The following is a 15,137-nucleotide window of genomic DNA, read 5'->3' as shown; positions in this document are numbered from 1 at the left end:
GAAATTTAACTCAATGCATCTCTTTATTTACGAGTGATATTTGTTTTCTAAACATTTTTTAAACCTATGAAATAAACTCTAAGATTTCTTTGCAGATTCCTTTTTAGGAATATGATTAAAGCTGTTACTGCAACTTTTAAACAATTTGTATCTCATATAAAGCAAGGCATTGTATTAAATATTTGCAGACTATAGAAGAATTTTTGCATTTTGCTTTTGGGTAAATTTGTTATTTAAAAAAATGTTATTTTACATGAATGCATTCCCATTGTAAAAGATTCAGATACTCCTAAGTTCTAGAGAGCAAAATATGACTGTTTACCTTCCCACCCTCACCCCCTTACATCCATTCCCCACTGAGGTAAAATCTTTTAGTAGGTTAGTATGAATCATTACAACATAAATTCTGTCTATTTACAAATGTACACACCTTGATGATAAAAAAAAGGTGAGATTGTAATATATATTCTTTTAGTTGTATTGGAAGAGATTAGCATTGTTGGAATTAAAGAGTTTTGATTTGTACAGTTCAAGGTCACTATAATTTGGACAATCTATCCAAGTAGCACTGCTGCTTAATATGCATCTCCCCCAGTTAACTCTAGCATATTCTTGGCATAGCATCTATGAGGAATGGGAAACATGTCCACTAGACAGTAAAATAATTGTATGAAAGTCAGTTCATTCATCAACAAACCAGAAATGTAGCTTAAAAAAAAAAATAGGCATCATTTTTCTTTTATAAATGCGTGTCAAATTTGCTCACATTCTTTCTGTATGTTTGTGATCATTACTAGTTTGGCCTCATATTTGCATTTCTCATATTAGCCATACAGTAAATGTTTGTTTAGAAAATACTTTATGTTTTTCTTTAATGGATTCTGATCTTTCTTTTATATCTTATCTTGCCTCTTCTTTAACCTTCTGTGCTTTTCCTATCTTCTGTCTTTGACCCTAACATGTAGAACATGTTTCATGGTGATGTGTTGAGTACAGAATTTCTCACCCTTGGCAGTTTTGACATGTAAGGCCAGATCATTCTTCGTTGTCCAGCAGGAGGAAGAGGCTGTTCTGTGCATCGTGGGATGGATGTTTAACAGCATCCCTGGCATCTACCTACTGGATGCCAGCACTATGCCTCCAATTGTGATAACTAAAAATATCTTCAGATGTTGCTCAATGTCCTCTGGTTGTGGGAGTTGGGAGGAAGCATCTTTGGTTGATACAAATGCCCCCTAGGAAGATAAAACCATCCCCAGTTGTTGCCAAATGTCCTGAGAGTGTAAAATCACCCTCCCGAGAACCATGGTTTAATAGCATTTCAAAACTCATGATATTTTTTCTGACGTATATTTTGCAGGGATAGGTAGCTAACACTAAACCCATCCATAACATATTTTGAAGTCATTAAAATTGTGATAAAATACAACACTGTTAAACCTTCACTCCATATATGTATAATTGACTTTAACTTCCTTGATAGTAGATACATGTGTGACAGTTATATAGAAGGAAAAATGAAAATATTAGCTGATGTAAGGCCTCTCCAACTTGAAAGAAATGTCCTCACTTATCTATATGATTATCTGTGACCTGAAATCAGACCTTTCTTATGTCTTGACAAAAAAGTTCACTTACCACTTTACTTCTTTATACTTAAAAAAAAAAATGCATTTGGACTACTGCAGTGCATCATGTAAACACGTTTTTGGAGGTATTAAACTAAACAAAACAACCTTCCAGAATAACTCTGGCATCATTAGGTCTAAATATATATGGATTTTTTCCATACAAAATCCCTCAACATTTATCTTCAAATATGTGAAAATAATATTCAGTTTAAATGGAAATAATATAAACTTAGATTTTGTTTTATCTAAAATTTGCAGGGATGCCTGGGTGGCTCAGTTAGTTGAGTGTCTGGCTCTTGATTTTGGCTTAGGTCATGAGCTCACGGTTCCTGGGATTGAGCCCCACATTGAGCTTTGCGCTCCTGCCAGGAGAGTTTTTGGGTTCTCTCTGTCCCTCTCTCTCTCTGTCTCTGCCCTGTGTGCTTGCGTGCACTCTCTCTTGCTCAAAATAAATAAATAAACATAATAAAAAATTGTTTCCGTGTACTAATTAGGAGATGTTTTCAGATGCGTTTATCTTTGAAAGTTAACATTTTGGCACATCTCCCAAAAAAGGGCCAAGAACAAAAAGACTGACAATCACAATGAAATTTAGGCTACTTCAAACAGTGTTTACTGTATTTTTTGACTTAATGGTCTTATTTCCACACTTGGTATATATTCTTATTTAATTAATTTCCTGTTGATTTTAAAACAGATTTGTACTATAGGCTATTTTAAAAGAATTATTTAATTCAGGCTTTTCCCAACATGTGTTTAAGTCACTTCCTTTACAGAAACAATACTTAACATTTTTTGAAGTTAAAATTTGAATTTGAAATCCAAGATTTGTATTAATTTTAATGTATCAATTCATTTTGCTGTTTTCAATCCATCTGTTACAGAAATCTGTAATTTCTGATTCTGCTTTTATAATTTATGTTTTTCCTAATACAAGTTTAAAGATTAGAAATAGCAAATCCAATAGAAAGAGGAAGTATTTTCTTTGTTTTCAAACTAATATAAATCACATTCTAGTTATCAATATTACATTTAATACTAATTCTGATTTAAGTAAGAGACTTGATTCTCCATAAACTTGAGATCAAGTAAAAATTACTAAAAAGTAACACTCTGATAAAAATATCTATGCCACTTTGTTTAGTGGATATTAAAATCTAACTATGCAGTGTCCTGCTACAACAGTTTTTTATGTTTGTTTTTATTCTATCACTGGAAATATTTGAATATCACCTCTGTACCTTTTAATATATTTATTCAAATAAACCTTTTTTTTAAAAACAAATATATTTAAAAGGAAAGTATCCTATTGTGGTCTATACTTTTTTAATACATGTATTTTAATAGTGAAATAAAAAGTGTTACAGGAAAGGTTACTCAGGAATCACTTAAAGTCATCTATTATATCACTTACTACATTTTGGGAAAGACTGATTTGAGGGAGATAATTTGTGAATTATAAAACTTACCCTTTGATTTGCAGAGTCTTCAGATTATAAGTAGGAAATTTCCAGAACATGACCAAAAATTCTTCTACTTCATTATTTAAAACTTTTTTACATAGTGATCCCCAAAAAATACTAGTCCTTGTAGAATATAATTGAGTTTAATACATTTATGTCTTAGAACTGTTCTTTGGGGTAGGGGAGGCTGTTGATCTTGGCTGTTAGGAGGAATTATAAAGGAAGTAACAATATGGCTTCATTGTGTTCTTTTTTTTCTTTTTAATTTTTTTAAATGTTTTATTTATTTCTGAGACAGAGCATGAGCAGGGGAGGGGCAGAGAGAGAGGGAGACACAGATTCCGAAGCAGGCTCCAGTCTCTGAGCTGTCAGCACGGAGCCTGATGCAGGGCTTGAACTCACAAACTGTGAGATCATGACCTGAGCTGAAGTTGGATGCTTAACCAACTGAGCCACCCAGGCTCCCCTGTTCTTTTTTTTAATTAAAGTTTATTTATTTTTATTTTTGAGAGGGAGAGAGAGAGAGAGAGAGAGAGAGAGAGAGCATGCACAAGTGGGGGAGGAACAGAGAAAGAGGGAGAGAGAGAATCCTAAGCAGGCTCCATACTGTCAGCGCAGAGCCCTACATGGAGCTTGAACTCATGAACCTGAGATCATGACCTGAGCCAATATAGAGTCAGAAGCTTAACAACGGAGCCATGCAGGCACCCCAGCTTCATTGTGTTCTTTTCATGACATAAACTTTAGTAATACCTTAGAGTAAAGGAGAGAGTTGAACTTGATTCTAGCTTGTTTAATTCTACATTTCCACAGAAATAACATTAAAAACAGTTTATAACATGTGGCTGGCTATAATATTCATGGTGGATTATGATGTCCCACATTTGTAGCTAACCTTTTACCCGGCTATTCTTTAGCTGTTTTGGTTTCTCACATACTGTGGATCTTCCCCTACCTTTGTTATTTCAGCTGTGTCATGGAGGTTTATTTTGGAAATGCATATTGACTAAAGTTTCTTATGCCACCTTCACTTAGCTCTTTGTGGTAAAGGTCACATTATTTAAAAATGTAGACTTTATGGCTGAGAGGTACATTAGAGCCTGCTAGTTTCCATTCCCACTACTTCTCTGACCCTGATTCTGGCCTTCACTACCTCTTGCTGCGCTGCTTGAAATTCCTTCTTAACTTTCCTCTTAGCCTTTGGTATTCTCCCACTCCACTTCATTGCAGCTCTGATCTAGTCTCTTCCTGGTCAGAAGGCTTCAGCATCTCACTCTTGCAAAGACCTCTTTATCTCTCCTTTGTGTTCCCACCACCATGTGCCTCTGTCCTCAGACATTCTCGATGGCTCTTGTATTCTACACTGATTGGACAATCATTGAATGCTTGAGATTTTACCTTTGCTGTTGTCCTCTCTTCTTGTTCACATTCTTTTTGAAAACTAGAATAAACTCATTTGTCTGTTAATATCTATACCCCTTTCCAGGTTCAGCTCACATTTTACCTCTCACCTAGGCTTTTCAGGTTCTCTTTTAACCTCACACAAACAAGGTGTAATATTCATCTTCTCTGTGAATTGCCATTGTACTACTTCTTATTTTCTTTTCTTTTTTTTTCCCTTTTCTTTTCAAAGTTTATTTATTTTGAGACAGAGAGAGGGAGGGGCAGAGAGACAGGGAGGGAGAAAATTCCAAGCAGGCTCTGTACTGCACAGAGCCTGACATGGGGCTCGAACTCAAGAACCATGCGATCATGACCTGAGCAGAAATCAAGAGTCGGTCCCTTAACCGACTGAGCCAACCAGGTGCCTCTCTTTTTTTAATAGTTAGATGCAATATCAGTGTAGAGGAAAGGCATGGATTTTATTTTATTTTATTATTTAATTTATTTAATTTATTTATTTTTGGGAAATAATTTTAGAGTCCAAACACTGATCTGTTCCCTGTGTAACTGCCATGAGCAGGTCCGTGTTGTGATATTATTCTTTTATATTCTAGGGCCTCCATTCCTTGCACACAAAGTTGCAATTGGGAATAAATGTTTGAAGGATGAATAACCACTTGTTTATGAAGGAATATTATTTTAATATTTATTCAAACAATATCAGGAAGAATCTCAACGCTTTTGCCACCCACAGAGAAATAATTTCCGTCTCCGGTAAAGTGCACAGTTAAGGAGTTTGTGTGTGGGAATCAAACGAAAATGCACCACTGAGGTGATGTTTGAAGACTGCTTGTGTGTGTGTTTGGGGGGGGGGCATGCATGCACATATATGCACACCCACACACACAAAGTTAGGGGGAGAGGAGTTTTCTTTTTTTAATTAGTGCTTTCCTATTGTTTTCAAACCTGTATGTACCCATTAAGTGTAGTTCCTCCCACTGGCTTTTAGAGCCCTCTGTGGTCACTTAGGATTCCTAATGCTAGTTTTCCAGTTGTTAGGGGGGAAATGGCTACGGTATGTGTCCGGAGATGATAGAACATCCCAGTCTGTCACTCTTCTATGTTTTACCTTCTGTGCCGCAAGTTACCATCCAGGAAAAACATAGCATGTTTGCAAATAGATACCAAGTGATTTATTAATTTGTTGATAATCTAATAATTGAGTTATGTGATTAGGCTCCTGATTGTAATAATATATAATAATTTGCTTTTATATTTTCTTATATCTTCAAATGGAACCTTGTTATTGCAACATATATGACATACTCAAATTTAGTACCAGGTATATATGTCTTAAGCTTAGTCCAAAGGGCTAATGACAAAAATAGGAAAAGGGATATAATTATAAGACATCCTAATCTCTAAAGAAGTATGGAACCTCATGCTGCTGGTGCACACACAGAGGTGTTTGTAATTACTCTGAGCACTTTTTTTTTTGTATTTACACAGGACTAAATGAGTGATGACTGAATGTCAGTGCTATTAATTAAATTTGTTGAAGAAGTTCTGATGCCTCTGAATCATTTTCCAGGGAACATTCTGAAACTACACCTGTAACAATAATTGCTTAGTGAACATATAAAGTACCAACAAACTTTTCAATGCTGTCTTTTCGAGAAGAATAAGAGAGACAGTGTGTGTGTTCTGGGAGAGGGTGTCAAGGAGGGGCAAAGGGAGAGAGAATCCCAAGTAGGCTCCATGCCCAAAACGGAGCCTGATGCAGGGCTCAGTCCCATGACCCCAGGATCATGACCTGAGCTGAAATCAAGAGTTGGACACTCAGCCGACTGATCCTCCCAGGCACCCCCAAAGAGCCTCCTTTTAAATGATACCTGAAGTTTTTTTTTCTCCCATAGATGCTTGTTTATTTCAACTAGAACTTTTAAGACACTGAATATAGCAACTTAGGATCCTTTAAGTTTGTACCTCAGCCTAATTACTTAACCAATTCAAAAATTGATTTCCTTTAGAAGCTTCATCTCATTTCTAATCTGAAATCAATGGCAAGTGTGTTGGTGCTAAATAATGTTATTTCACAATGAAACTTTTATTAATATACATTTTCTAAAACTCAGTGCAGTGACATCTGTATGTATATCGTTAAAGTGGATTATACCAAATCGTGTTGATATTCTTTAACTTGGGAGATTCTGGGGCACCCACGTTTGCCAGAAATATATGAGGTCATGACTATAATTGGTGGACTCCTTGGAGAAAGCAATTCCTGATTATAGTTCAGACTGGTAGCTATTAATATGATGAGATATTAAAAGGAAAACAAATAAAATATTTAAGTCATGGCTGTTGTTACCTCATGCCTTGTACAGTCTCATGTCTGGTCAACCATAATTATTTTAGGTTTGATTTTCTTTGTCATTTTTGTCAGAGATTCGTATTTATACTCAGGAGAATTATGTCAGAAAAAAAAATCCTATGGTTTTCTCTACTGAACTAGTATATTCCTCATTGACTGTAACTTTCCTAAGTTTTTGAATGCTCCTTTAGATAATGGTTAATGATATTATTAGAGTAGTTTTTCTTGAATTTTAAGAGGAAGAAATAAGCATTTTGACATTTAACTTTTACTTTGTTTTATGGTTAAATGTTTTTTAGCTAGCTTTCCTTTTATAATTCTTTATTTGGAAATAATTTCAAACTTAGAATAAATTTGTAAGAATAGTGGAAGGGATTTCCTTTACCTATGTTAACCTTTTGTTAGTATCTTACCTCATTTATATTGTCATTCATTCTGGTTCAATGTTTGTGTGTGTATGTGTGTATGTATATGATGTATTTGAGGAGTATATACACATGTGTATATACATTTTTTCTCAACCATTTAAAGGTGAGGGTTTTTTTTTTTTCAGTAAGCTTTCTTACCTCCTTTGTTTTTGAATATCCATGTTTGTGATTTAAGGAAGACATTTTAGTCTGATGTAGGTGGTAATAATACAGTATTCTAGTAAATTTGCATTTCCATTATTACTGATTTTTATTCTTGCTATGATTTTTAATGCTAAATTTATAGGGCTACTAGGGAAATTTATAGAACAATGGAGCCAGTATGTGCTTTTTCTCCTATTTACCTTTGAAGTGTTTTGGCTAATAGTCACATAGCAGGGGATAAAGGGAGGGGTGATACCCAGAGAGGGTGGTAATAACTCTCCATAGGGATAGTATTGACTATTTGGAATAGGACAGCTAACTCACCTTGTCACTTAGCATGTAGTCCTTACTTTCCTATTAAAGGTAGACTTTAGTTTGAAAATTATATACTGAGTACAAATGTTTCTCAGCTCTTATTCTTCAGAGATCCTTGATTTCTGTGTGTGTCGACTAATGCTTTGTTTTGCCACTCATTTCATTAGTATTCTTGTATACATTGCTCTAAATGACAGAATAATGTATTACCTGTATATGTTCTGTATCCTTAAATACAGTTACAGGAGCATTGTGTTAAGACTTTCTCTGCAGTTTCTTACTATACTAGAGTAGGCTTTTAATACATGCTGACTAATTTAAATGATGATGTACTCACACAGCTGCTCTGTTTTGTTTTTGTTAGCTTATTCTTTAAATCTGTGGAATCAGCGAGGTGGTGTCCTACATCATCTGATGGGATGTTTGAAGTTTTCTGTACTTTATGTTATACACATTGAGTCTAGAGCTAATATTTTAGTGTGTGTGTGTGTGTGTGTGTGTGTAGTCTGCATAAACTTTAAGCATTTAATAATATTTTAATAACAGATTTTTTTATTTGTACATCTGTTTGGGTGCTCATTATTTATCTATGTTATCTTTAATGTTTACTAAAATCTTGCAAAATAAGTGAAATTATCATTGTTTTACAGAATAGAAAAAGGAAGTTTAGGGAGTTAAAGTAGTTTACCTTCTAAATAATAATACCTCTCTTCTTGGGGTAATGGAAAAATTAAGACACTATGTCTACAGCAGCTCACACAGAGTCTGACACATAGTAGTCTCTCAATAAATGAAGGTTTCATTACTCTTATCAATGCCAGTGTCTCAGCTAGTGTCATAGCCAAGATTCTGCCCCATCTGGATCTATATATTGATTGTATTTGCTATCTTTTGAAATATAAATGGAATGAATACTTGGTACTAATAACATATTAATATTATATCTGTATTCTCAATTATTGCAAAGAAGCCAGGTGTTAATGACCTGGAATATTTCCATTATTGGCTTTAACTTCCAAAGCAGCCCTTTAATGATTAGGGTTGACACTGTGTTTCATGCTGCTGACAATGTTCCTCGAAGCGCTGCAACAGATGGTGGCTGTTGTGTAGATTCAGCACAGTCCCCTGGACGCACTGCCGTCTCAGCAGAATCCTGGAGGTTAACGGTCTGCCTGTATAGTCTGCGGTTGAGAGACTTAACCGGTAAAATAGCACACGCATGCTGCACACACACTCACACACACACACACACACACACCAAGATTTTTGTTAAAATGGGTTGAGAGCTTCAGGTGAACTCTGTTCTCTGTGTGGCATTTTGTGTCAGATTGAAAAAGCATATGGCCAGAAAGCTATTTCATCAGAAGGCCAGTTAGCAAATAGCCTGGTGTCAGATTCCAGATAAACCACAAGTTTACATTTTGCATTGAGACTATTTTTATCAGAGGTGCTGTGTTTTACAAGTGTTCACATGAAGGCAAGATGCCTGCTGTACAGAACATGCGTTTGATGAATGCCCCAGGGAATAATGATAGGGAGATGAGAGGCCTGTGCTAACAAAGGACTCTTGGTTTCACAGAAATTTTTATCATTCTGGACAGGATTATTTGAATCCAGTAATGGACATAGAAGGCCTGCTCAGCTTATGCCTATAAATTGGGAATCCTTTCTATGTGCCATGTGGGAACTATTTCCTTGAGAGAAAAGAGGTGTATTTGCTTTTCTGATGTGCCTCGTAGGTTACAGCTCTGCTGACAAAATTTTGGGTGGGAGAATTGGGATTGCAGAGGTGATTTACTGGGAAGTCAATGGACCTTAGGCTTCAGGGCCTCTTACTTCCCCAGGCTCTGTCTAAAACCCTGGGGCTTATTCACACGATCGCATCTAAAATGTGCAGCTGTTTTAAACTCATCAGGTAAGATTGTGGTCTTTTTGTACTTCTGTGCCCCTCTGTTGTATTTTCCCTAGCGCGAAGTGTGTTAGAGCGGTCACTGGCAATTTTGGACTCTGGCTAACAGGATGCTGAGTTGGAGATACATTTATTTTGGGCTTAGTGGGATATATTAGTGTGAGCCATATGAAATTGTCATTTTTGGAGGTCAAAGATGATTGAACATTGGCAATTTCATATGGTCATATGTGGTTCCAAGTTCCTCAGTGTATAATTAAGTTATTTCTACTGTCCTGGTAAAGGAATGTCTTCCAGGGATCTTTTCGACTGCTAACTGAGCCTACATACCCAGTGTGATGAGTGAAAGTACATGCCAAGGTCATTTTGTGATATGTGTGTGTCCTAGAGCACCTGGCCTGGAAAACATGGATAGGGGAGAAACAATGACAAAACTTTGATTAACCCTGATAGAGACAAGATGAACGTTTCTTTCTAGTCTCTTGGTAGAAAACATCATAAGATCTTTGAAATACAAAGAGGCAACCAAAACGTATGAGTCAAAGCAAAACGAAGTAAGTGTAAAAGTATACCAAAAAACGTATACCAAAGCATATCTAGTAATTATTTGAAACATAGGCAATTTTTCTGGATACTGTCATTTTTGTGATAACTGTCAAGTTATTTATTTGCAGTATTTTAAAATTTATTTTCTCAAGGGTTCCCCTGCCCCCATTGTATATATACGCTTTAAAGTTTATAATCCTTGGTCCTGCCCCTGAATGAGCAGCATATGAAATGGGGGCTTTTCCCCAGGAACCCAAAGATCCTTTTCAGAAATTACTTTTTTAACTTCTTAAATTAAAGATCCATCATAGTAACATAATTGATTTCTTTTCAGGGGAAAAAAGTATTTAGTAGGATGAAAATAGGTTGTAAGAGTGACACTGGAGTATGGAAGGTTATGGTTTAGGGTTAGAGTACGTTTCAGAAACCATAGCAACTCAATCTATTGCTGTCTTCCATCAGCCTTGCTTAGCATCATCTTCCCTTTCAGGAGAATGAAGACAGAAAGGGGTCATCGGTGAATGAGATTCTTCTCTTAGTGAAGCTGGGAGCGGGTATGAGAGATCTCTTCTAAGGGTATTGTCTCTTATTTTTCTCTGTGTTTCTCCGAATGATATGTTACCCTGCTTGTTTATTTTTTTCCCTTTTCTTCGGGGGTGGCCTGGGTGCTACTAGAATCAGCAAATATATTACTTGTTAAATTCTCCACCAACATGAATTCTTCAGTTTTTAGATGTGAAACAGATGTGTGCTCTTTTGTCCCATTGCTTTATCTTATTCTGTAGTTGCACCATCTTTGAGGAGTCTGGGAAACTCCAATAAAAGAAGTTATGCTTTTGTTATTGCTGCGCGCAAGTGCCCAGATGTCACAAATAATTTAGAAAACCAGGGAGTCAGAGCTTCTACTAATGTTTGTTCCTCAAAGACCTTTTCTTTAATGAACCCCTGCCACGGGGATGATATGTCTCATGAGAAGCCTTACTTGATTTATTCATGGTAGATACCGGTATGTAGGACGGATATTTAAACATTTAATATTCTCTTACCTTTCAGATTATAACATATGTATGACTTCTTGTTCCACTGTTTCCTTTATTAGAAACATCTGTTGTATGCATCAGACATCATGAATCAACTAATCATAAATAAGCTGCAAGGCATTAGGATGTCGGGGAGGATACCGTCAATGCAATGCCCACTTAGGAACTTACCTTCTTTCTTTTATATTTCTGTATTTTGGTGAGTGTGATAAATAACCTTAAGTTCGATAAGGCAGAACCCGAGGCATCCAAGATGCCTCACAATTTATTTACCATATCAAGTTCATGAAAGCTTCCTTAGTCTCTGCTTTGGATGACGTTGGTGTCTCCTGACTCCTTTTGACTTACAGTCACTTACAGTGAGCGGAGTTTTTGTTTTTTTGTTTTGTTTGTTTGTTTGTTTTTGGTTTGGGTTTTTTTGTATACATGTTTACAGCCTCATTCAATGCCGAATCACCATTGCATCATATTGATTCATTCAACAAATATTTGAGTGCTAGGGAGAAATGGAATGAAGTAGTTTGGGTATCTTTACATTGTCTCCTCCGGGCCTGTTCCCTGCCTTTCACCATCTTGCTCTCTGCCCTGGGAGGCAAATAGAGACTATATTAATAAACCCCCTGGAAAAAGAGTTGAGGGAGGGAGAAGTGTGAGTTCCACTTGTTTATTCTTTTAGCTCTTTTAGCGTGGCACACATTTCTTTCTGGGATCCTGGCTGATATAGATGCTCATCAAGAAATACCTCAATGATGCTTTGACATTGTCAGTGACTTATGTAGGAGGTAAGGAAAATGCCATGAAGATGTTTATGGAAAGAACCTTCTGCATAGAACTCCTTTTTTCATAATGTTGAAAGTACAACAAGGTAGACTGGGTGGTTGGAATGAAGTAAGCAAGTGGGAGAGTCGTAGGAAATTAAGTCAGAGGGATGGTAGAATGGGGTGGGGAGACCACAGAGTGTTTTATAGGGCTTATTTTCAGTGTGAGATTGGAAGTCATTGGAGGTGATGACAGGCTTATAATGTGTCAGTCTGGCTGCTATTTGGAGAATAGACCAATGCAGCAAAGGTAGAAGCAAGAAGGCCAGATAGGAGACTGTTGAGAAAGGCAATGGTGATTGTAGTGGCAAAAGTAGTGAAAAATGCTGGGATTCCGGATGTATTTTGGAATACAGGGACAGGATTTGGTGATGGATATAGGATGTTAAGAGAGGTACTGGATGGATGGACTCATCATTTCTTTTCTTTTCTTTTTAATTAAAAAATTTTTAATTTATTTTTAAAGTAATCTCTACACCCAACGTGGGCCTTGAACTCACAACCCCAAGATTGAAAGTTGCATGTTCCACGTACTGAGCCACTCAGGTGCCCCCCACTTTTTATTATTTTTATGGACCTATCATTTCTGATATGAAGATAGCCATTAGAGGAAGAATTTAGGGAGGAAGATTAGGAATTTAATTTTGGACATGTTAAGTTTGAGATGCATCAAAGTAGGTGTATTGAGTGGGCAGTTCATGGGAAGTGTCTAGGCTAGAGATACAAACTTAAGAGCCATTGACATGTAGATGGTATTTTGAGTTGAGACTTACTGAAATCACCTGGGCTGTTGATTCTCAAATTCCTTAGTTGGGTATTTGTAAATACACTTTTTATTGTAAGTATTTGGTGCTTGGGTCAGTCTGGTTAACCTTTAAAAACAACATTATTAAGATTAGAAATTATATTTTATAAAAAATAAAGAGCTTATGTATTCTATAATTAATGTATATACAACATTAGTACTGTGCCTATAAATGTCCATAACCACAAAAATACCTATGTGTGTATGTACACTCATAGGTAGATATATAAAGTGTGTATAACACAGACACTATGTTTGAAAATATTATTTGTCTTTTTGGAAGGCATTTTTTTTAATGTCAGGAAGTGAGAGTAATCACTGATTTTCCTGCCAAGCAGGGAATTAAATTATAACTCTGAGAAGAGAGCATAAGGAGCATTATTGCAGCTATCCTTGAAATGTCAATCTACTTTTAAAATGCAATGATTTTAAGCCATTTGTTTACACTATGGCATCTTTATATGGAAAAATTTCAAACACTTGGCCCTCTGTGATTTATATCTAACTATTTAGGATTGTGAATACAAGGCAATTGTAAGAAATCTTTGATACCCAAAACACTAGAGTAGGAGTCAGAAGTGTGGCATTCTAAGGGTCATTATTTTGTCACCAACTAGCCATGTCAGTTTACAACTTAACACTCTCTAGGTTTAACTTCTGTAGACCTAACTTCTATGGGGCTTTTGCTTGAAAATGAAAAGGCTAAATTAGATTACTGGTAATAATACCAGTATTATTATTATCATTATACTATTATTAGATTATGCTTATTGCCATAGTTCTAGAGACTCCTTCCAGACTGGTAGCAATGGGACAGGTATACCAAAGACATGTGGGTCCTTCACTGTTTCTTTTTCTTTTTTCTGTTTTAAAAGATTTTACTTACTTATTTATTCATTCATTCATTCATTCATTCATTATGTAATTTCTACCCCCCAATGTGGGGCTTGAACTCACCACCCCAAGATCAAGAGTCACATGCTGTACCAGCTGAGCTGGCCAGGTATCTCAGTCCTTCAGCGTTTAAACTAGGACCTTTAGATTTTACTTGCTTTGTGTTAGTGCTATCAAGGAAGACATTTTAAGCTACAGGAGCACCAGTTTAAAAGTCTTTAAAAAAGTTAGTTGTTAATCTTTTCTAGCAAAAAGAGTATTTTCAGTTAATGATGTGCAAAGTTTTGGTCAACTTTGAGAGCTGCCTTACCTCTAAACCACTGCCCCAAAATCATACCCAGCCAGTTCCATAACTGTCTTCCCAGGTAGCTGTTCTTTTTTGCCTCTAAAGTATAATTTAGCCTTAACATTCTTTAATTACAGTCTTAGGATCTTACAGTTGAGACAGACCTTGGAAACTATCTCTTTCAACCTCTTTGCTGATACAGAATGACCACCACATCCCTGAGACTAGCTATTCAGAATCTATTTGCAGAGTGCCATGGGCTCATCAACTGGGATGGTAACCCATTTTCCATTTTGTAGCAGCTCGTATACTCTCTTATGTGCTGCCAAAATAAATACCTTTGGAACCTTCACTTTTCTGTCATTTTACTCTAGTGATTTAAAAACACTATCTGTGGTTGGTTGCTCTCAAAGTTTACTGTACATAAGAATCACTTAGAGGGTTAAGATGAATGTTCCAGGATTCTCTATTCTAAGGTTGTTTAAACAGATCAAGAGATGAAGCCCAGCAGTCTACATTTTTAATAACCATTTTAAGTGATTATAATTCTAGATTGTTATTATAATTCAACACAGAATATTGTGAAATGGAAAATTCACTTATAAAAATAGTTTGTATAATGTGGTTCCATTTTTGCATGCAGTATAATCTTGGTATAAAAAATCAGTTTAGGAGGCTATCTCAAAAATGTTATCAATAGTTGATTATTTCTGCTTGGTGGGATTGTGGTCAACTTATACCTTTACTTTTCTTTACATTCTAATATTTCCACAATGGCTATATAGTACTTTTATCATTAAAAATGTTAATGAGTAATTATCACCTCCACTTCTTATCATAAAGGCGATTTTTATAGAGGATGGAGACTCGCAAGGATGAAAGAGACGTTCCTAGAGCGGCAACATTCTTATATTCCTTTGTTCTTTCAGGGCATGTAGGAGTAAAGTCCTTTGTAAAAAATACTGACTCTTCTGATCTCTAAAGGGAAGATGGGTGGTCAGCGTTGGTAGTCATTTCATTATTCAGTCCAAGGCCATTTCATCAGTCATTTGTTTGTTCTTTCAATAAACATTTATGTTCTGGGATCTGTGTCACTAACTA

The 15,137-nt window shown here is 36.0% G+C and overlaps 1 protein-coding gene across 11 annotated transcripts in view; it reads left to right on the top strand.

Moving 5' to 3' along the window:
• GULP1 (GULP PTB domain containing engulfment adaptor 1) overlaps positions 1-15,137 on the top strand; it is a 771,890-nt gene that overhangs the window by 527,803 nt on the left and 228,950 nt on the right. For 2 of the 11 annotated variants that reach the window (XM_058711639.1, XM_058711669.1), the window contains one exon: positions 10,684-10,769. The exons of 8 other annotated variants lie outside the window; for them this stretch is intronic. The gene's annotated coding sequence lies outside the window, so the exon portion shown is untranslated. Of the gene's footprint in view, positions 1-10,683; positions 10,770-15,137 lie in introns of those variants that run through there. One more of the 11 variants, XM_058711738.1, reaches the window with a different exon arrangement.

Source organism: Neofelis nebulosa, chromosome 2 (assembly GCF_028018385.1).
Source record: "Neofelis nebulosa isolate mNeoNeb1 chromosome 2, mNeoNeb1.pri, whole genome shotgun sequence".
NCBI lineage: Eukaryota > Metazoa > Chordata > Mammalia > Carnivora > Felidae > Neofelis > Neofelis nebulosa.
Note: the sequence above shows the minus strand (reverse complement) of the source record. Positions and strands in the feature narration are given on the sequence as shown.